This window comes from Bombus pascuorum, chromosome 2, assembly GCF_905332965.1.
Source record: "Bombus pascuorum chromosome 2, iyBomPasc1.1, whole genome shotgun sequence".
Taxonomy (NCBI): domain Eukaryota; kingdom Metazoa; phylum Arthropoda; class Insecta; order Hymenoptera; family Apidae; genus Bombus; species Bombus pascuorum.
Window position 1 is genome coordinate 21,504,332 of NC_083489.1, and position 23,883 is coordinate 21,528,214.

The window sequence follows — 23,883 nt, forward strand, 5'->3', positions numbered from 1 at the left end:
TGTAAATTAATGATAGAACGCATTTTCTATATTTAACGCTTTTGTTTTCTCGAAAAGAATTAGATGATATGTGTGATGCTCATGAAAGAGATATTCCATCTGATAGAAATATTTATAAATGATGCATAAAATAATTAATGATTTCTTAATGGTTTTAATGATATCTTGATAATTATTCACAATCAATTTTATTTTTCATAAGTCCTAGTATTTATGAAAGAGCGTATATGTCTTCTTTATTTGTCTAAAAGTTTACATGATCTGTACGGGTTGTTATATACACAATTACATTTTACTTCGAAAGTACATATACCAACTTATTATTAGATATGTCCTAATGAAGAATACATACATTAAATGATATTATAGCATAATAAATTTGTTCTTATCTTTGCCAAGAGTGAAGTTATAAACGGTTACAATTAGAATGAATATGTATATATCCAAAAATATTTTACAGATATCTATTTCTTGTCTTACTGAAGCTACAATTACATATCAGTATTTTTGATGAAATGAAAATGCACGAGACGTACACGTTCACGAGCAGATATAGATCAGCGCGTGGCCGAGTTGCAACCATCGAAGATCCGCGTCGCGACGACCGCGCGTTCGCTCCGAAATTTCGAACATTTCCGCGGCTCGTTCGAGATTTATCACTTAAGAATGCATAACGATAAGTGTCAGCCATGATATTATAAAGCGTCGTTTCCACGGGCCGCATATTTTGCCGGAAAGCGGGGGCATCCGAAAATCGGGAACACCGCGTCCATGTTCGACAAAGAATGAGAGAGAGAGAGAGAGAAAGAGAGATTATATGATCCAAACGACGGAAAAAGAGAATAAGAAAGAAAGAGAGAGACAGCAAGTGGTTCCCTGAGAGAACACGTGGGGCAAATAAATATGGTCGACGCGCACGTGCCAAAACGCGCAGGGCGTGGGTGGGATCGTAATTTCGAACGGCGACGATTTTTCAAAATCAAACGTAACCAAAAGGTCGTACTATAAATTTGCCGAAGCTTCTCTCTGCCCATAGGTACGTTGCGTAACGACACGTAACTCAATGTAATTCAATCGGCCTCGCATTTTTGCTCACGTTACCGCCATATATCAGTGGCCAGATCATACATCGACAGAATAGCTCTGATGCCCTTTCTCTCTCCCCCTCTCCCACTATCTCTCTTTTTTTCGTTCATTTCAAAACAGGGATGAGGAGGGTATGTCAGTGACAGATAGAAACGACGTTCTCCGCTGGAAATTAAAAATATAAAAAACTGTGCGCTCTATGCGATGGTGCCACCGACAAACCTATTTTTTAAATTAAATTCTACCGCTTTTCCAGTATTGGACATGGCCGCTGGTGCCAGCTTAATAACTCGATGCTGGAACCTCCAACGGAACACTGGATTACGCGCGATATTGTACGGAGACCGTGTATGAAACTCGTTGCGTCGCGTCGTGGCCAAATACGCTATTGTATTTTACTTACGGAGATTAAATGTTGCTTATCGAGAAATCAACCGGCTTATCATTGTCGGAGGCATCATATCACGTTTTGCGAGCCGAAATTTGTAACATTACTCGGATGGTGTGGAGGTTGGAAGGTTTTCGAGCTTATTATATTATTATATAAATTCAAGTAACTTTCAATATACATATATGGTATGTTATATTTTCAAGTCGGTTTCAAATTTTAACAATACAATCACGATGTGTCTCATCGTAATGCTAATGAAATTTCAAAATGTTTTATGTAACACATAGAATATATAGAAAATTTCTACAATAAGTGCCCAAATAGTTTTTTGAACTACTATAAGTTTTTGAGACTCATTCACTATAAGTTACAAACAGATTTACGTGACCATTTGTACTTGTATTCTCTATTCTATGCTTAATAAATATTTAATTTATCAAATATTTCAGTACTAAAGTTCAAAATCATAATACACATTTATGCTAAGAAAGGATGGCTTCTTTGAATTCGTATAAGGAATAAAATTTCTTCAGATGTTGCTAAATGAATTGATTTTGTTTGATGTATATAGTTGTTCATAGGAAATTAAGATGGAAAAGGTAATGTATCAGATGAATTCATAAGCTCATAGATATCTTTGGTTATTGTGAAACAATAAAAAAAAAAGTATAGTTTTTTATTATTTTAATGGTAGATTTTTTAATTTCATCTGTGTAAAATGATTTTTATGAATCATATGTTTTTAACAAACACACAAAAGTGTAATTATAGATTGAAGTAATATTTCTTTTATTGTTATAATTCTAGTTCTACATTTTTATTGTCATCATTCAAAAGTCCTTTAATTTTGAAGAAATGTTTGAATTCTATGTCTTTTAATCATTGGCAAAATTACTCGTTTCTCATTTACATAATTTTATAAATATATTTTGGGAACGAGAATATTATATGTCCCATCAAAACTTCCATCAAAATTACTGGCAATAACATAATTCAATAATACTTAGATTTGAAGGCATAATAAATAACTCATATTAAATAATTTCTATAACTTCAATATCCTATCAAAGAAATAATAACACCTTTTATCGATGTATTCTTCTTTTTTCAGTTCTTAGAAAAATCTTATTACTTATAGAATGACCTAGTACTAATTCAGTGACGTGAATACTAGATAAATGTTTAAGATACGGAACTAGAATTAGAAATTTAAGAAATAGATAAGAAATATCTAAATGATATGGGTTAGTAGGTTAACGAAGATCGAATGACATGTGATTGGCTTTCTCAATAGTGTACATTGCTTATTTTGATTCGTTTAGTTTTTCTAACCACATATTAGTAATATTTGATATAACTTGATATAGCTAAGATTGTTTGTATCGTAAGCGAAAATAGGTTATTTATTTATTAGTTTGATAATATTGATTGTTTGTAGCATTAGTATGGGAATAAAAGTAAATACATATATATAAATAATTAAAAACAGTTACAAAAAGAAGGAAACAAATTTGGTATAATTAAAAATGAAACGATATGGTAATAATTAGAAATATTGAAAAGGGATGAAAATGGTTTCAAATTTTGAAGTTTTTAATTAAAGTTAATTAGTTGTAGCATTTGAAATTTTGCTATGGCTTTATGAAAAAATAAATAATACAACCAGCAAAATTAATTTTGTTATAATAAGAAATCGTAAAATAAAACAAACTAGAAATATAAAATTGTAATTTAAAATTACACATTGTGAAATACAAGAGTATGTTAAATATTTGAGTCAACACGCACAGTAAATATTTAAATTTCATTCTCAAAATTATGTATTTCTGAATCAACAGTAACGAAGATTATTTGCAATGTCCTGAATATTTATTCGTAATCTTAATTATTAGGAACTTTATAAAGCTTTCTTATTTCTTTGAAAAAGCGATAATTTGTTAGTGACTTACTGAAACACTGGTGCTATTATTACAAGTCTCTAATAGTATGAACTTAATTGCAAATAACGTAAAACTCATTCCGAATTGATGTTGAATTGATATAAATTAAAGAAAAATTATAGAGTTTATTACGATCTGACGTGGAAATCCGGACGATTAAAAAGCACTGTCGCGAAATATGATATGGCAACCCCAGCTATATATACCTATAATTTGTTCATTGTAACTGCAAACTGTCAATTATAAAGCATGCCAGTTAAATGACAGTATTTAAGAAGATTAGTCGTAGAAAGCATCCGATAAATGTTCCAAAAAGAGGGTATCAATGACTAATTGCCACCTGGAAATTGCATTAGCAGCGGAGCCAAGGTATTAACGTAATAACGATACTTCCGTATCGTTTAACTACTAAATACAAAGACAGTTAATTGCTTTGAGATATTACAAGAAGGTTGTTGGATGGAATTGCTTTTCTTACTTAATCGAAAGAACGGATAAAAATATATTGTTCGAAGATGACCAATATTCTGCACGCGAATTACATCATAAAGGTAGTTAACAACTTAGATATTATCGGAATGGCAGCTAATTTATGATAGACGTATTTATCAAAATTTATTTGAAGTTACGATTGATTTTAAATTTATTTAAATCACAATTGACTTATTTTATATTACATAGATATTTGTATTTTTTATTGTTTTAAAGTATCGTGTTTAAATGATGATCTTAATGTTTAATGATTATTCGATTCTATTCGAATATTAATATCATAATACTATTCACTAAGCTAATAATGAGTATTGGAAATTAATAACAGAATAACAGAAGCTTTGTTTCCTAAATATCAAAATATTCAACAACGTGTTTTGTTACAAATATAAAATATTTTTAAAAAAGGATGCAATCCTTATACTTAATAATGGAAAAGGAAAGAATGGTAAGTGTCTCGGGTTCAATGAAGGATCATTCAAATATTTATTAATAAACTTGAAACTTTTAATGTATAAAAATATATATTACTATTGTTTCAACATTTCGTATTTTATTAATACTGTTCATTGATACTAATAACAAACAAATATTTTTTTGCACTATTTCCACTAATAAAAAATTTAAAAGACAATAAGGTTACTGTACATATATATGCATTTAAATAAAGAAAATTTTCAGTTTTAAATAGCTTCACTATAGAAGCGTGTTAGGTTAATGATCGGTCGCATCAACAATTTTCAGAATGCAAAGAATTAAGCATGTGAAAAATTGCATCAAATTTATAATCCTATTTTTAAGAGAAAGTACATTTATTAGAATCTTTATCTTTATTTAGAATCTTTTTTCACGCATAAAAATATATGAAGTTGAGTCCGGTAAATTCATTCTATATCATACCATACTTTTTCATGACATTCTTTTTAAAGGTGCAGCTAATACCAATTACATGAGGCATTCTAAACATTAAAACTATAATACTTTTATTTCCACTAAATTATCCAAATCGCTTTAAAAACAAGCGATACAGCTAAAAAGAAACCTCAGTACCGAACCAATTATTCATCATCGATACCAAAATATTTCAAAAGTGCTCTTTGACCGATTACAAAGTAACGATAATTTTTTTTTATGTATCCTATAAAAAAATGCACCTTCAATATCAAAGGGATTCTACAGAGATATTTCTGTATCTTATAAATGATAAACGAAGGATAGTGTTAAATTTATTTCCGTGCTTCTTCTCTTTTTTCGTAGAACAGAACGACTAAACGGGAAATATCGATTCCTTTTTCAAACGGACGCTTAATTGCTCGCAAATTTAATAGAGTCGAATACTTTCGGTTATAAAATACACAATAAGCGGGTTTTCTCGGTGCGCTGTAGCAAAGGTTGGAAGCTAAACGGTTCGCAGAGGTCCTTCAATTATGTATATAGCTTTCCACGAGAACGCCAAGTATGCGCACCTGAACAAAGGCATGGAAAGTACATGAATTTAAGAGGAACCACGAAATAAAAAAAGAAGGAGATAAAAAAAGGAAAAAAGAAAAGAAGGTGAAATCAGAGTGCGGAATCCATTAGCAAGTCCAGGCAAGCACGTTTTACCATCGACGTCCGATCTTTCATTCCCCGAGCGAAGAGTGCCGCAAGCTTTTGTGTATGTATGTATGAATGACTAGCTGTGTGAAGTGCTAACAGAGTTACCACCCCATTTTCTTCTTTTTTCTTTTGATATCTAAATTCATCTGTATCAAATTTCTAAGCGTGAAATATATTTGTCCGTGCATCCTCTCGAAACGTTCTGTTGAATCTTGTGTAGGTTCGTCGACTCTGAAGCTTCTGTTTTTAATCGAGATGAATAATTATTTTAGAACGTTTGTAATTATTCTTTTTATTCGGATTTATAGAACTCTTTGATAGGTAGTCGAAAATACATATTCAGCAATTGTCAATTGTAGATGAAACTGTTCAAACTATAATAAGAATAAAATATTTATTGTGTTAAAAAAAGTAAGCATTTGAAACTAGCAGAGTTGGCAGTAGTCTCCGAGGGGAGTAAATAATGCTTAATCAACATTGAACCATAAAAACAAAAATCAATTTTTTAAAAGTAAAATTCATATTGCATTTTTATGAGTAATTTAAATACATGTCATAGCAAATGCAACATATTAAACGAAAACTACTTAAGTAAATCAAGTAAATCTAAGAGGTAATATTATACCATAAGCAATTAATAAATTAATTGTCATGAACATTTTATAAATGATATTACTTTATCTTCCTTCTATTCAATTACAACAATTCCAAGCATAAATTATAACTCCACGTGTATACATTTAATTGAAAGTAAAATAGAAAGGACAGACCGAATGTCTGTATGTTTTATTTTATGAGCATGTTTTATAAGCTTAAAATCACTGTGATAATCGGAACAATATTCATGGTTTTTAGATCTTTTCTAGGAATAATTTCAAGAGTAATTCGTTCAGTTAGTAATATATTGATCATACAAATTGATCACAAAAATGTAAAAAAAATTAATGCACTATTTTTACATATAGTTTACATAGGTGAAATTGCGTGAGAAATGAAATTTATAATGACTTATTTTGGAAGTGGATTGTAAAAAATGAAAAAATTAGAAACTGAAGAGTTAAGTAAATAGAAAATGGTAGGATTGGAAAGTTGTGTTTTGGAAAAACTAGGAATTGAATGATTGAATGATAGGAAAATTCAGAACGTAAAAATCGAATACTAATTGTAAATTTAAGTGAGAAAAATTAGGATCTGAATTAAGGGGGAATTAGAAATTGAAAGATTGAACTATGACAAAATTGGAATTTAGGAAATTGATATACTAACAAAGTATAAAATTGAGAGTAATACATACTATAACATTAATACCATCAGAAGTAGAAAAATCCACGAACCACTTAATAATGTTCATGCACGTAAATTCAGTAATTTTAAATCCTAGCAAATCATTCATTACCGTTAAAACGTTCAATCTATATCCAACAATCATTCTCCCCGTCATTCTCATTGATAGTTAGAGGCCATGATACATAATTATATTGTCGGCGAATGATTCAAATTCAACAAGCAGAAAAGTGGCTCGACACAAAATCTCAACGAATTCGTGACACATTCCTTTCGCTTTTTGCTCTTTATTTCTATTTGTCCTTTGGTTTTCTCCGTCATTCCTCGTTTCTTCGCCCAAATACCCTGAATGACGCTACTCAAAGTCTGCAATGGGAATAAAACTGGCTTGCGCCTGGGGGAGGAACGCGAGCATAAAATTACGAAGTAGAACCAAGGGGATGTCAACGGCTTTGGAAGAGTTATACTAATGATAAATCCATGATATGTGAAATTTATGTACATGGGTTGTTGCTAGTTCACGATTTCTGCACGTGCTCTGAGATTTGGAACTTGAGCGTGATGATACAAGAATAATTTTTAACTGAGTTTTCACTCATTGAATGCAAATTTCGAGACGTATCTGTATTTAGCGAAATGAGCGTTGTGAGATAGTAAAGGGACTGTATTTTCTGTTACTGTCTTTGTTACTTTTTAGCATTGTTGTAATTGTATATTGAAAAGCCGACATATTCAATGTAGTGCAGTATAATTAGTATATTACTGAAATACGAAAATTTTATATGATATTGTGTGAAATTTATAAAAAGAACCGAATGAGATTTATTGAATAATATTGTTACTGGGAATAATAATTTTAATAGGTTAATTTAACGCGATTCTATACTTTTAAAATTTTAAATTTTTAAAATTTTTTGAGTGTTTAAAAATTAATTGTGTGCTTGTTTTGAATGAATAATTTATAATATGTACTATTTAATAAAATAGGTTTTATCATTCAACAAATGAAAACTGGTTTTGCTCTTTGGTGAATCAAATATGTAAAATAGAGTTTCTTAAAAATAACAAACATTTGAATATTTAACATTTAAAATAGAAAAGGAAGTTATGTGTGCAAAATGTAATAAAAGCACGAATTTAAGCAACCTATAACAGAAATTAAGAATATGTAAATAATAAACAAAGTTGAAAATAAATTTAACAAGCTGTATTATACTATATGTGATATTTTACATACACCAAAAAGGAGCCAATATAATTATAGTTATTACATAACATAAATTACACATATTTAAGATTTTTTTATCACAAAAAAGAATTTAATAAATTGAAGCTTCCTGAACAAGGTAATACGCGAATAAAATAGTTCCCGACCGTTTTATGATACTAAAATTACGCAAATGTAATTTACTACACAAAAATTGATTAACTAGTGCTTTTTTGTGTAATTTTTCGTACATAAAATTTATTTTCTCTTAATTATTAATAATAGAAACATATTTTTCGGATAGTTTTGTAAAGAAAGAATAATATATTAAAATTGAATATCAATTTACCATATACAAATGCATTTATCGTTTAAGACTTATTGACTAATAAATGGTCTAATTAATGACTTAACATTGAATATGAAGAAGTAAAATATATCAATTCAATTTTTTGAATTTAAACTCAAACAAATACTGCAATAAGCTTTTCTCAGGGAATGAGTCATGTTAAATACAACATAAGTCATTCAACTAGACACGTTAATATCGACAATAAAAACCCGTTTACAACGCCCATACAATTTATTCCGTGAAGGAACGACAAGAGACGAATAACCAAAAGGCATCCGCGACTCAAACGAGCAATTTGCGCGAGCTTCCCATTAGACTCCCCGAAACAGCTGTTTAATAACGCATTATGCCGCATGCATGAGAGTTAACAGCAGAAACAGGAGTAATCGTTTGTAATGCTTCTCACCACGCAATCCAGTCCTTTACCTTTCACCTGCTGCGCAAGTTTCAAGACCACTCGGCGCGTATCTCGTCGTTTTCATCGTGTTGTGCCTCTTCATGAAAACTCGCACGCTCTCGTTAGCCCAGTCACGAGAACGACCTACTATACCTGTACCTACAATAGGATACTCGTATAACGAGATAAAAAAATTCCTACTGCCCTTGTGTGGCACTATTTGAGAAATAACAGTGGAGATGAAATGCTTTTTAAGGAAATGAAGATTGCAGAGGAAAAAGACGATGAATTTATGTATGAAAAATTATGTCACTTAAGTGCTGACCATTTTAGTGAATGCAACTTTGTATTCGCTCCCGGAGGTTCGCTGCTACTTCCCCAATAGTTCTTCGTTTATCATCCCTAGTTGCTGGAGAATGGTGTCCTTCAGTTCTCCTAATGTTCGTGGCTTTCCTTCGTATACGCGTGACGTGAGATAATCTTACAGAAAAAAGTTACACACTGAAAAATCAGGTGACCGAGGATATCAAGGAACCTCACCAAATTTTGAAATGAGGCGATCAGGGAATGGCTCGATAATCCATTGAGGCCTTGGCAGTATGAGCGGTGGCCCCATCTTGTGAAACTACACATATTGTCTGTTAATCCTTTCCCTCCATAGTTCTGATTTCAAGAAATTGTTGATCATATGTCTCGAGCTGAGTTTACAGTCGCGGTGATTCCATTTTCCTCAAAAAGGTACGAGCCAATGATATCACATTTACCAATAGCGCAGCTAACCGCCACTTTCAAGTTGTGCAACGGTGTTTCACAAGGATTTTGTGGAGTCCAGTATCGGAAGTTTTGTTTCTTTACTGAATGTGAAATGTGCTTCATCGCTCATCATGATGGTCGCGTCCTCATGTTCTTCAATATTTTCGAGCAATAGCTCGGCGGAGACTGAACATTGTCAAAATCCCCTTCGTTTAACTTCTAAACGACCATCGTTTTGTAAGGATGGAATTCCATATCTTTGTGTAGGATTACTGTGCTTTCGCTCATTCCTAATTTTGACTTGACGTGACTTCTCTCACTCTTCCCATGTTCTCCAGAGTTCTTGCAGTTTGCGACAAGACCAGGTAGTTTCTTTTTCATTACTGTTCCTCTTGTTCGAAAAGATGTTATCCACCTTGAGATGGTATTGTGACTTGGAATGTACCCATAACACCCAATAGTGAAACGCCGACGAAAGAGTTTCAATAACCGACTCATCGCTTTTTACGAAACTACCGTATACAAACATTCGATGCTCTAATGTCCACAGCGGCATGACAACAAATGAAGTGATATTGCTTGACGCGTTAAATACCCTCCTACTCAAGCATCTACCCTCACTGTCCGCTTCGTAACGTTCATTTGAAAATCGTCTGTTTCCCATGACGCACCCTGTATTTTATAAAACATTGTGAAACCTCATTAGCACTACGATGAGACACGACTATAATTGGTAAAATTTGAAACTAATCTGAAAATATATATAGAGATTACAAGATATTTATTGTTGACATATATTTAATAAAAAATTAGTATGCAGCATGAATCTTAAATATACAATAAATCTTAAATATGATCCCATCGAATATCGATGTTTATTAACGTAATGGATAATTGACAGTTCAAATACTTTTGTAACTTCTGGGAAATGTGTACTTGTACAACATGTCTTGTAATTTCTATATAAATTTTCAAGCCTTTTTAAAACTTTATCAATGCAATTATGATAGTCGTGTGCTAATGTGTTAATGTAATTTCAAAAAGGTTTCACATAATGCACCTGATACATTCATAAAAAGTATCTAGAAGCGATCAAATATTTTTATGAGATTGTGTACATCTCGCGTTATAGGGTTTTTATAGGGTCTTCTTGTACCCCTTCGTGTCTATTCGAATAAAACAAAAAAAAAAAAAAAGAAAAAAAGAAACGAATACCAAAACGTTCGACGAAGAGACACCGTGAAGATAAAACCATAAAGAATGGCGCAGATAAAAGGCGATGAAAAAGCAAAATTTCAAAAAGAAAGGAAGGAAGGTAAACGAAAGGAGGAAAAATCGTAAGTTAGGTTCCAACAACTGAAACACACACATGACGAGTTCTTCATTGGTAACCTGCCAAAGCGGCGCGGCGATTGGTCGTGGTTCGAAAGCAAAGTGGATCAGCCGGCCGTATAAAACTCGTCCTGTTGGAAAAATCCTGAAACGCGGGTTTGGTACTGTGTCGCTTGACCGGTAAATATTGCCCGGTGCGTCCGTGAACACTTTTTCTTCGCTGTCTCGCCACGTTCCCGTGCTCATAAACAACATAATGACGCGCCAACGCGAAACCCAATTCCTGGATTCGACGATCCGCGGAGGTGGCCAGAGAGCCTGCTTGCGTGTACGTACAACTGTTCGATGCACACATAGGAACGGAGTCGGCGACTAAAAGCTGGAAGAGCAGAGAGCTGGAGAGAACGGTAAAAGCCACCGCGACAACGGCCTCCGGGCTGCATGTAAATCACGACTAGGACGTCGACGACGACGACGACAGCAACGCGAGCGGGGTCTCGTCTCCCTTTCCTGGCTTCTGCTTGCTGCTGCTACTGCTGCTCGTTCTTCCCACCCTGCTTCCATCGTCAGTCCATCAGCTTCTCGCTAAACGAAGCTGCTCGTCGATCGTACACGCTGCATCTATTTCGACAACTTTTCTATCGTCCTTTTGTCGTCGGCTGTAACATGCAATACGCGGACGAATCGGATGATCCATTAGATTTGGTAAGGAATAGGTAGAAGTAGACATCTTCAGCAGAGGGTTACATTGCGAAATACTATAAGAGCTCTTGAGAAAATGAACATGTTTTAAGATCATGTGGACTGTTTAAGGAATTTTAATTTTCTTCTAAGTACTAGAGGAGAATCGTGCAGTACCGACCGCTGTAAGTTTTTCTGTTATGTCTTGGACTAGTCGGAAAATATTAAAATTTTAAAAATGAATTTGTAGTACAAATGGAACTTAATTGTGTGGAATGATGTAATTTAATTATTTAATTATGTAAATTAATGGAAATTAATCTTGTGAAATTAAATAATAATTGACATTTTAATTTTAAGTAGTAGAGTTTTCAGCCCAAATGATTAATAATGTTAAAAAAGAAATATTTACAACTTAGGATATACATTTTTATTCAAATTTTATTTTTACGTATATCACAAGTAAAATAATTAATATTTTCTTGATCTATACATTCGAATGTGTGTCTAGCCATCACATTCATCGTTTCTGAAACATTGAAAGTTTCAACGGTTTGTTTCTGGATCGTCTTATTTTCGAGAAGTAGCTTCAGAGCCGCATTCAGGTCTTCTTCTGTCCATTTTCCTTCTTTCTGTTTTGGAATTTTGGAAATTTTTCTGTGGGAAAAGGCAGAAGATTAAATAAACATCTTTTAATTTAATTTCATTTACCAACAGATTGAACTTACAGATAAAAAATATTTAGTCTATACTTGGTGGCATTTGGATGGTCGATACTGGACGACAAACATTTGAAAACATTTTTAGATCATAACGTATATAATATATAAAGAAAACTGCAAACTGGAGCTGATAATTACACTTAATAGACTAGATACAGTATACATAATGGGAAAGAAAATCTTTTACTTATCTGAGAAACAAAATATCTTTAGAAAATAACTTTTAAATAACTCGGAATATCAACCTATACATTTAACGTGTCAGAACATCGAAAACAATGGAATAAACGATATAACTTCGAAATATGTTACACAGAATCGTCATATTCATTTGTTTATTCAAATAGAGGTGCTGATATCTAGTGAAAAAAATCAGAAGAAATTTTGATCGGTACTGCCAGTCAGTCCTGCACGATTCTCTCGTATATGCATTGTTTGTTTGATTAGATCTACATATATACGTGCAGTGAATAGTTAATGTGTTTGTATTTTATGCACTAGTTGTTAAACGATTTTGGAGAATTTTTGTTTTATTCGTATAATCGAGTCCATAATTTGAAAAACTTTTGCTGATAATTGTGTTTACTTAGAAAGTAATTTGTATAAATGCAGTTCAACGTAAAAATATTTTATATAAAAAGACCATGTTTATTGAGATATTAAAAATGATAAATTCATTTATATAAGTATTTAAGCAGTTCCTCTTTTTCCTACAATATGTATTTACGTTTCAAAGTATTTCCTATTTTTAGCGTAACTTTAATATTCGATATAAATTATGAATTCTAAAATGATATATATAATAAAATTATAGTATCTAAATGATATATATAGTAAAATTTTCAATACATTACCATGTTATACATCAGTTACTTTCCTTATCATACAAAATGTGAATTTTGCAATTATTTAAATTTACTTAAATTTTGAAAAATATGATAAATGCCCAAAGAGTTTTATGCGAGAGTATATTTTCACAAAGATATATTTTAAAGAGCTTTATTAATCAATTACATGTTATTTTTCTATTTATCTTACTAACAAGTTATTGAATCTAATCTATGAAATCAACTTCTACACGTTTATTTAAATTTATAATTCAAGTGTTCCCTATCAAGTTTTTATTTTTACTTGTATTAGAACAATTTGCTACCATTTCGATAGTATATAGTTTTCACTTCTCCTTCTGAATCAATATGCGACACCATTTTTCGTGTCAGCATTACTTTTTGATTAAAAAAGGTCGATATATCCAGAAAAGAAAAATTTTGCTCTTAACAAAATGGAATTCAGCAGGAATGTCAGTTTCTGATGTCAAGAATGAGCAAGTTCAGAACACGAATTTTGTTGGAGCATACATTGATCTGATAAATTATTATTATCGATGGAACAAAACTTTTTCTTAAACTTTGGACTAATATCGACACTTTCCTCATAGTCATAAAACTAAAATATTTTAAAATTTTTCCTCTCCACTTTTCTTTCTATTTTTCTGAAATTGCATTTTTTGCAATTTTGAACAAATTTAAAAATGTTACGAAGATATCGCTTAATACAACCTAACATACAGAAGTGTGAACAATTTTTCGGAATTTCTTTTTACGTAACAACAAGCAAAGAATCAAATAATTCGATGAATAAAATAATTGAGATATAATACACACCTTTTTCACGATTCATTCTTTTAATTAACAGAAACCAAATATATCTTGTTATAAGGAGTGCTCAATTTCTCAAAAATTTCAAGAAAGCATTTATTAAAGCATAAACCTCAACAAAATATGTAAAAGTTTCAGGAGCGACTAAACTCTATGTTGTTAGTAATACGAGTTTTCTCTGACTTGTGATGCAGGATAGCTTCCTGCACATTATTTACAGGACAAAAACATTATATATATGTTGTTAAGAAAATAGAAAATATGTATAAAATTCGAAAGGAAAGGAAAAAATACATATGTTAATAATTGGTTTTTCAATTAATTTTCATAGAAGAAAAGGCGAATTATACATTCTATTGTAAAAATATTTGAAAAGATTTATGTTCATATGGGATATTTCCTTGAATATGAGGGATAGGTATAACTGGGACGAATTTAGCGCACCGAAATAAGAAAAAGAGTTCATACAAATATATGGCCGATATAGCCTTATTATCGAATATCAGCTTTTTGTATTGTAATAATCGTAATTGCTCGTTTAAACATCTTAAATATCTCACTTATTATTGATAATACAAAATAATGTCGAACGAGGAAAAACGAGGAAAAACATTACTTGATTTCGAGGACCATATATGTTGGCAATCATAAAATTATTCTCAAGGTCATATTTTTCGAGACTTCAAAGTCATCGGTGTCTCTGTTGAGGTAAGAGGTAAGACTAATTCAGTGGCCTATAATACTATGACATTCATAAATGCGAAAAATTTAGATATGTTTGATAATAGCTGCAAATAATAAAATAACTGTAATAGAGAGATCAGTAATGAAAAATTTACTTCAACGAAGTTCAAAATGATGTTCAATAGAAGAAAACTTTCCTCAACGTTAGATCGGCATTTATACAACTCTTCGATAGCCTGCGTGTTCGTTTGATCTTACGCGGAAAATATCGGAAAATATGAAAGAAGACATTAGAAGTGCGTGTGCTAATATTCGTCAGCAATTTATAGGAATGGCCAAAGATCGTATGTTAATCGTTCACAGAAATATATTGAATGAGATGGTCATCATTTTGTACACTTGTTGAAATGAGTTTTTTTTTCATTAATTTCTCTATCGTAATCATGGCATTATTGGCTGATACTTATTAGCTATTGTCGAACATCTCTGAATTTTTCGTACTCATATGAATGCCATGATATTATAGGCTTTTGGATTGGGCTTAATCTCAGCTATGACGCCATGATAATAAAAATATATAGCTCCATTTAGGAAGACATTAATGACTTTGTAATCTGGAAAAATGTGATATTGAGAAAAATTTTATGATTACTATCATATTTGCCCTTCCAAATCAAATTTTCCTCTCCACTTTTCTTCCTACTTTTCTCATTTTTTGCATTTTGCATTTTTTGCAATTTTGAACAAATTTGAAAATGTTATGCCTTCGTCTAACATTTTTTCTTATCATTAATAATAAGTGTAATATGTAAGGTACTCGAGTTAGGTGATGCACCCTGTATATTTTGCTGTTTATCTTACTTTGTACTCCCTAACCAATACCCTTGTACTGGTTGAAATAAACGACCAAGAAGTTTTCCATGAGATAAGCTTGTTACCGTTTACAGTTGTAAATCGGGTTTATTTTAAAATGGAGTACCTATTTTTAACGTATTTATCATCATTGCAACATTTATTTTTCTAAAATCGTTCGAGTTTAGATTCCTTCGATAATTTCGTGCCAAAAGTTGACAAACTATGTATATTTATTCAAGTGGTACTCTTGATCGATTTGAAGTTGTCTAATTATAGATCTACTTCAAATACGAGTATTTCAGCGATTTAAGAGAAGTAAAAATAGATTTCTAGACGAATAACTTTTTAAAGTTTATCTTTAGCTAGACTCTCGATATCAAATGAAAGAAATAAGAGAAATAAGAAAATTATTACGCTAGAAATAAGACATCTATTATTTTTATATAATAAAACAAGTATCTTAAAAATATACACTTTAAGAGCGAATGATAAGAATTATGAATTTTTAATTTTATATAAAATTACCGTTAATATAAATTAATTTGGTTTTTATCAATAATCATGATCATACTACAATTATTTATACAAATTCATGATTCTTCAAATATAAATAAAGGGTCGCAATTCAAATAAGAGGATGTTTCATTTTCTAAATGTAATAATATGTCTTTTACTTTTGATATTTTATATACTTTTGCATTTGCGTATATATGTGTACATTTTTACACATAAAGCATTGTTCGGGATTTGGAGTAGCCGTCCGTTTATGACTCGGACAGCACCTCTCTCTCTTTGAAAAATTCCGAATTGCCTGCCTCCCCGAGCGGTAAACCTGATGACGATGTACGGTGATTGGGTAGAGTATCAACATGTTGGGACAGTCATCATCAGAGCATCGTACCGTGCGGGAGAAAAATCACATCTTCTTCAATCTCAACAAGATCTTACAACGGTCGTGGTCAAAACATCCAACTCTGCTTGTATACAACAAGTGCAAATAAAGTGCCAGACTACTCTAACACTCGATATATTAAACCTCCTTCACCTTGAGCGTTAATTCATTCAAGGTTCGCGATATCAACCGATCGATTGAACCTGACCGGTCGCTATTCAGTTGATAATTCGCAACAAACATGTTAGAAACATATTGCTTTCACACATATAAGGTTAGATTAAATACGAAAGAAACTGTCACGTACAAGTGTCAAAATATTTATAAATAATTATAAACAGAGAATACCCACTGTTATTAAAGATTATTTAACTAATAATTTTACCAAATCACATTTTACCAATCCAAAATTCCCTTAGTATTTGTGAGACTGTCTCAATTAATTTAGTTATTTTGATTGATTCTAAAATAAATAATTGCACTATTATAATAATTGTAGTTATTAATGCTACCAAAGTGAGTCATGACATTTTTTCCTGTTTTGACTCAATATTTTTATCTATTCTATGTTTCATGTAATAAATTATTATCTTTGAAATCATTATTACAATATGACTCCATTTAATTGAAATTATTGCGGGACAAACAATTCATATAATAGTTATTGATTCTCTGCACTATTTTCATTTATATAATAGGAACTCACGTTCAGATAAATGGATGCAGTCGGCAGCAGTTCATTTAATCAGATATTAACTAAAATTCCGTTTCAGTAAGTGGTGTTCTATAATAACTATTATATCGAATTCTCTAATCTTATAGTCCATATTTATAATGTTATATAATAATTACTGTAGAACTTCTATTATTTGAATATTCCTTATCTGAACGTCTTGTTACCTGTATATCATATTTACTATTACAATACTGTAATGTGTATTATAGATACATATTTATTTATTTTCCCCTCTATAATTGAAAATCTATTTATAATATGATTAAGTATAATTAGTACAATCATAAGCGGAAGTTACACAAATGAAGTCATTTTAGATATTATTACACAGAATACCAGGTCTCTTTTAATACGATTACTATAATAGACGATAAAAACTATAATGTTCACGTATTCATCAGACAATATTATTTGATCATAGACACATTGGTCAGATAAAATTATTTTAAATAATAACTTCTATAAAATTCTTACATATTTCAATAACTATGAAGTTTCAAAATATTTTGTATAATACACGTAGTATGTTCATAAAATGTTTCTATAAATGTTTAATTACTTTATTAGTGAGCCACTATACATAAGAACGTATATAATAAAAAAAATTAACGCATCATCCACCTTCTTTTGTTACAGAAATCCCATGTGTCGAGGACGAGCTGGAGGATCGACGAGTACTTGTGATAAGATGTAGAAATAATTATACCGGACCACAACCAAGATATGTACCATACCATCAAACGTACTTCAAAGATGCCGATTTACGCCTGTGCAACTGTGGTGCGAAAAGAACGCCGTAAATCCGATCAACATCGGGGAGCAGACAATGTCGTTTCGTTGCCACTATTTTATGCAACGATTAGGTTGAAATGAAACATACCAAGAAATTCGAGACTTCAAACATCAAATAGCATGAGATTTTGCCGATTCGCAATCCTAAATCCCAGATATTTCTTCGTTCTAGCATTTGGATAGCGTTGAATCGCAAAATATGCAATTATAAAATACTTTTAATCGTTCTTATGATCCTCTCAGAAAAATACGTACGGTTTTTCTATTTTCTGTTACATTTTCCATGCGATAGTTAGAGTTTAATGTTTTATGACGAAAGGAAACATAATCATGATGTTATCCGAGGATGTACCATAGATGAAAAACGATTGTATTGCATTTCAGTGAGGAAAATGTAACCGGAAGTTGAGTCGATGGAATTCTTCTTATGCTTGAAAATTGAATCAGCATAGAATTTACGGTTTGAGCCTTTAAATTCTACATTTGCGGGCACAGCCTAATTTACTCAAAAATTGAGGCAAACTAAATCTAAAGAAACATTTCGTAATTAAGACTATTGCTAGCTGACAATTTCTGAAATTTAATCAATGCATCTAAATTCATTATTTTCTTTTTAACTTCTTTTGAAAACAGAATTGCTTCACTTGCTCAAAATCTCTTCGCTTCACGATGTTTTTGTATAATATGAATGCTTCTGTATAATGTGACCTCAAAATTTGTTATTAAGGATAAATTTATATGAAATAAAATATTCCAGCACGAATTCCACGGCACATATGTGTATGTATCTTCTACGAAAGAGAGAGAAAGATCATTTATATTCTGGAAGTCTATCTTCTTATTTCAAAAAGTATGCATCAAAATGAAGAGCTTGGCCTATGATAAATTCTTTCGCGCGAATCGGCATGATTTCCGGAATTTTTCACCATTCGAGCTACCGGTGAACAAGCAACATCCCGTCGACTTCTCTCGATCGCTGGAGTATTCCGATCAGCTTCTCCAGATCCTTCTTGTTTCCTTCCTCGTGACTTCCGCGCGAGTGCGTGTGCACGACCAGGAGAACCTGCGCCTGCAACCTGCAACTCATGTCACGTGGCACGAAGATCGTCGCGTGCTCCTCCGTTCGACGCTACACACGCATGCTGCGAACTAGCGGCAACTCACAAAGGCGTTCGACTTCCGTCTCGGATCTCTCGATAGCCCGTAATACGCACAGACATTACACATAATCGTCTTATGGTAGACAAATCGGCGCTATGGACAAATCCACGAGATTTCGTTTCTTCTCTTTTGTGTTCGTGTATATGTATAGTTCGTATATATATAATACATACGCGCCGTTGGATCGTGATTCCCGTTCGCCAGTTTATTTTTGCGAATCCGCGACGAACGGTAGAATCCGCGAGCGGCGAATAATATACCACGTTGGGCCAGTTCACCAGAGTAAACGAAAAATTCACTTGCACATTTTCCACTTTTTTGCGTTTTTTCTTTTATTTCTTGTTTATTTTTCTCATCAAAAAGACATTCAAAATCACTCGTAATTTGTTTGCGTGGCTCCAAGTAAGTAAGAACCGAAAGGAAAAAAGGGAAAAATGACGGACAGCTAAGATAATAAAATGAGCGACGAATGGACAAGACGTCTTTACCGACGTTTCGCCGTACGTACACGATCTCTTTCCCTATAGAAGCAACCTCATGTGCACGAAGGCGCATACTATACATATATAAATAAATATAGATATAAGTATATTATATATAAATAAGTAAATATAAATATACAATGATACATGAATATGAGAAAACGAAGGACACACAATATTATTGTATATGTAACTAAAATATTTAAGAGAAACTGTGCGCGGATATCGCTACGAATTCTATGTTGCGATATATATGTATGATATTTATATATATAACAGTAATTATATATAATGTTATATATAAAAATATATATATATAACACATCATACATGTATATGATATTATACAAGGATAAAAATATATTGAACATATTCTATAGAATATTGTACGTTTGCTAATGTTATGTATAGTATACAAAAGAAAAAAATATATATAATTATGTGTATAATTATATATATATATATATATATATATAATCTTTGCCTTTATATACATATATATATATATAGGCAAAGAGATAAGTACATAGGTTATGTATAAGATATAGGTACAATTAACGTTAAGTAAAATGCTACAAGTAGATATGTCTAAAAGAAGGATAAAGTTTTTAGTCAGATGGTTAGAAATCGAAGTTGACACGACGACGAAAGCTTATTCTGCGTGGCTCCTTTTAAATTTGTCGCGTCATCTTACAATAGAGGAACAGAATGGATAACACGTTGGTGCTTTTCGATAGGTGAACGTTTCCTTTTCGTTTCTTTCATCTTTTCTATTTTTTTTTTTTTTTTTTTTTTTTTTATGTATTTTTTTGTCTGCAAAACAGTAATCGTTAGATCGATGTGCTATTTAGATAAACAGGACTGACAGTATCATACACCGGCGCTGTTCTTCACAGACGGGCATTTTATGCTTTTAGTAAAATATTAAACAAATTTTCCTAGAAATCAGTGTAAAAGATACGAAGATGTACGAGTACTTCGAAAATCGAGCATATTTGATCGAATAACCTTAATCGTATAATTCGTAAGAGGATTCCTATCGATCGTATCAACGTTACTTGGTTAAGATACATTTCCATCACTGTCATCCGAAATGTATGCATTTTTTGACAGTATCAGCCCGACGAATTAGAGGGTCCTGTACGATGTTCCTCGAGGATTGCGATAATCTTGTAGGCTGATTAAAAAGAAGTGCGTGAGTCGAGATCAGTGTCTTTTACTATTGAAGAGCTTAGGTGAATTTAGTAGACTTTAATCGTCCGACGATCGAACGATACAAGAGCAGATCTTCGGAACGTCGAAGATCGCTATTAAATAGCTTTCAAAGTCTGTAAAGTACATGGTGGCTACATGTTAAGAGTATCTCGAGTACTGTAGTGAAGAAGAAAGTCAATTTTATCAACAAATATGATTAAGTCTAGGGTAACCTTTGCGTGTATGTATAAAACCAGTAGCAGACCCCGTTCGACTGAAAAACACGTTTGCTATGGGGCTGGGTGACAAACGAGGTAAACCACTAACGACGACTGATCAATAATTTTTGCTACTTTGAGTTTATGCTCGTAAGCATGCTTATATCATTTTAAGTTCAGATTTATTCATTATTAAGCGATTGGATTGGATGTTATAGTGAAAGAGAATAAAATCCATGTTCGTTTATTAATTATTTTTTATTTTTATTCAGAATTTCATTAAACAATTTTAAGCAATCAGGTAGTTGAAAAATGTTTTATTCTTTAGATGATTATGAGTTGGTTATAATATAATAAACGATCGTCGTACATGAAATATTTATTATTTTTCAATGATCAGAAAATTTGATGTTCTTTAAGTTAGTAACTGAAATTAAATTATTTGTAACCATATATCTGGAATATAATGAATAAAAATTATAATATTAAATAGTTTGTTTCATACGAATAATTTTTGTTATATTGCGACAAAAAAAAATAAAAAATTGATTTTAAACCATACATTAGCAACATGAACATCAACCGATAAAAGTGTCTTCAGTTCACTTGAATTAATTATGATTGCATCATTAGTACAAAACCCAATCGATAAACTTTTTATTTTGTTGTACATACTGTTGTAGACCATTCTACAATATTATATAACAATTTTACACTTTGAATATTGCAGGTTATTGATCCAATGACTTTTCTTTCTTGTATTACCAATAACGTCTCACTTTTTTTCGATTTAAATACAGAACCTTACCGTAACTTCTACCCATTGATTAATATTGTTAGAAATTCACATCTGAGATTATTTTCTATAAGATCTGTTTATGCAGACAAAAATATAAAAATCTAAAGAAACGGTCCACGAACATGAATTTCGTGATTGAAAATAAGCTATTTAATTATTACTTAAATTACGCGATTAACATCAATAGGCGACGTGTCCAAGGATTCTTCATTCGATTATATATTATGTGTAATATATAATATATATAGAAACTGCCATTTACTAAGTGCAATACGTATGTACAAAATGGAAGAGTCAGTCGACGTTTCCGTGTTACTATACTCGAGAGTCACCGATAGCACCGGTTTTCTTCTTCTGAGGGAGAACAGCGAAAAACGAGCTTCACCTACTGGCGTAAATATGTACGAAGCTAATCGTAAGTGTTCATAAAGTAATTACGGGATGGAGCTAATCTTATCGAGAAAACGATACGTGTGACTAAGAAACAGTTACTATTTAATGGGAAGAACGCACGTTTCGGTTGCAGTGGCGTATACAATGAGCCTCCAACGTGAAAGAAATGGAGATCATCAGTGAAAGTAGTTTGACATTGGGATCCAGAATGTTCGTAAAGTTCATTATAACCTACCGCCAAATACCCCTAAATTATTTTTCTCATCTCGTCTAATAGCATTTCGTATATCACCTTACAAACAGTAAACTTGGTTTTATATTTTGAAATTGGAAATTAACACTTTCAGACTAATAATTTTCAAGTATATTTTAGATTCTTTAAAGCTATACTTGTGCTTTTTTAATAATTTTACCAAGAATATACTTGTAGAATTTTGAAATGTCCAATTTCAGGCGAATTTCTACTGTACTCTATATCAAAAATGAAGTTTTGATGTTCTGAAATTACAAGCAACCGATTTCCATTGAATTTAAATTTTTTGATTTAAATATCATATCTCATTATTGATAATTTTAAGTACGCAACCGCATTATTGTAAAATAAAATGATTTTTCTGTATTAAGTTCATACACGTTAGGAATATCCACAAGTAAGATATCGTACTGCGTAATAGCATTAAAGAATTGCTATAGCATTAAAGAAGAATGTCACGACCGATTTAAAAATAAAATTAATTATAGAAAATATCTCGACATTAGTTATGCATAGATAATATGCAAGACATTCTAGATTCCAGTGTTAAGATGATTCTACCTGTACAGATTTCACAGGATAAACGTGTTCGTTCGTAGAATACCAATATCGCAAACGTTGCGCTTTATGCTCGGTCGAGAAGTCAAGTTTTCTTCGGCGATGAAGTCTGAACTACAAACCACGAAAAAAGCGTTCCTATTGAAAGAAACGTTTCCGAACGCTGTAAACTCCGCACGCAAAAATTAGATGAAAACTACACGAAATTCTAGCTCGTATATCCGTCCACTGAATGTAGAATTTTGATTCGTTGGATTGAATATCGCGTCATTGCAATGCAGGACTATCAAATACAACATTAACGTGTCGGCAATTCTAACAAAAATATTCTAATTTAATTTTATCGAGATGTAATTCGAGAAAAGAAATTTAGTGCTTAATTTCTGGTTAAATCTTTGTGGTATGTGTGTTGTAAATATTCAATTTACAATGTTATTTACAAATATTTATGCAATTTTTTGCATGTGTTTTATCTGCGTATATATATATCATTATCTTTTATTCCTTCTTTGTCTTTATAACTTCTTTACTTCTTTTCGTATTAATGTTACAACCTCCTTTAATATTTAACTGCCATCTGTAAAAAAATATGTTGAATTATTATATTACATAACTAATAAATGGTTTGAAAGACTTACTGAAAATATCAAGAGTAGAAATATGTTCCTAAAAAGCACAACTTAATATTAGACTAAAGTCGTATAAAATAGCAGCAAAACATTTATGTAATCTCAAACATTCTTACACATTTATAAACATTTAGAGATATCTAAAATATTTATACTGATGGTTCTTCATTGAATTCTATCGTTCACAATCTTTTGTTATGCAATTTTATTTTCAAGTAATAAATATCACGGGTAAGTTTCTACAGCTGTAATTATACTTGAATTATATGCTTTTCGTAGTTATGTTACATCTTTATATAAATTATATAAATTCGAATATAGTACATCGAAAACAATTTAAATT

At 31.5% G+C, this 23,883-nt stretch overlaps 1 protein-coding gene across 1 annotated transcript in view; it reads left to right on the plus strand.

The window, feature by feature from the left end:
- Positions 1-22,489, plus strand: part of LOC132904606 (forkhead box protein O-like) — a 297,766-nt gene extending 275,277 nt beyond the window's left edge. The window contains exon 8 of the transcript XR_009657625.1: positions 17,698-22,489. The gene's annotated coding sequence lies outside the window, so the exon portion shown is untranslated. The remainder of the gene's footprint in view (positions 1-17,697) is intronic.
- Positions 22,490-23,883: the final 1,394 nt, after the last annotated feature.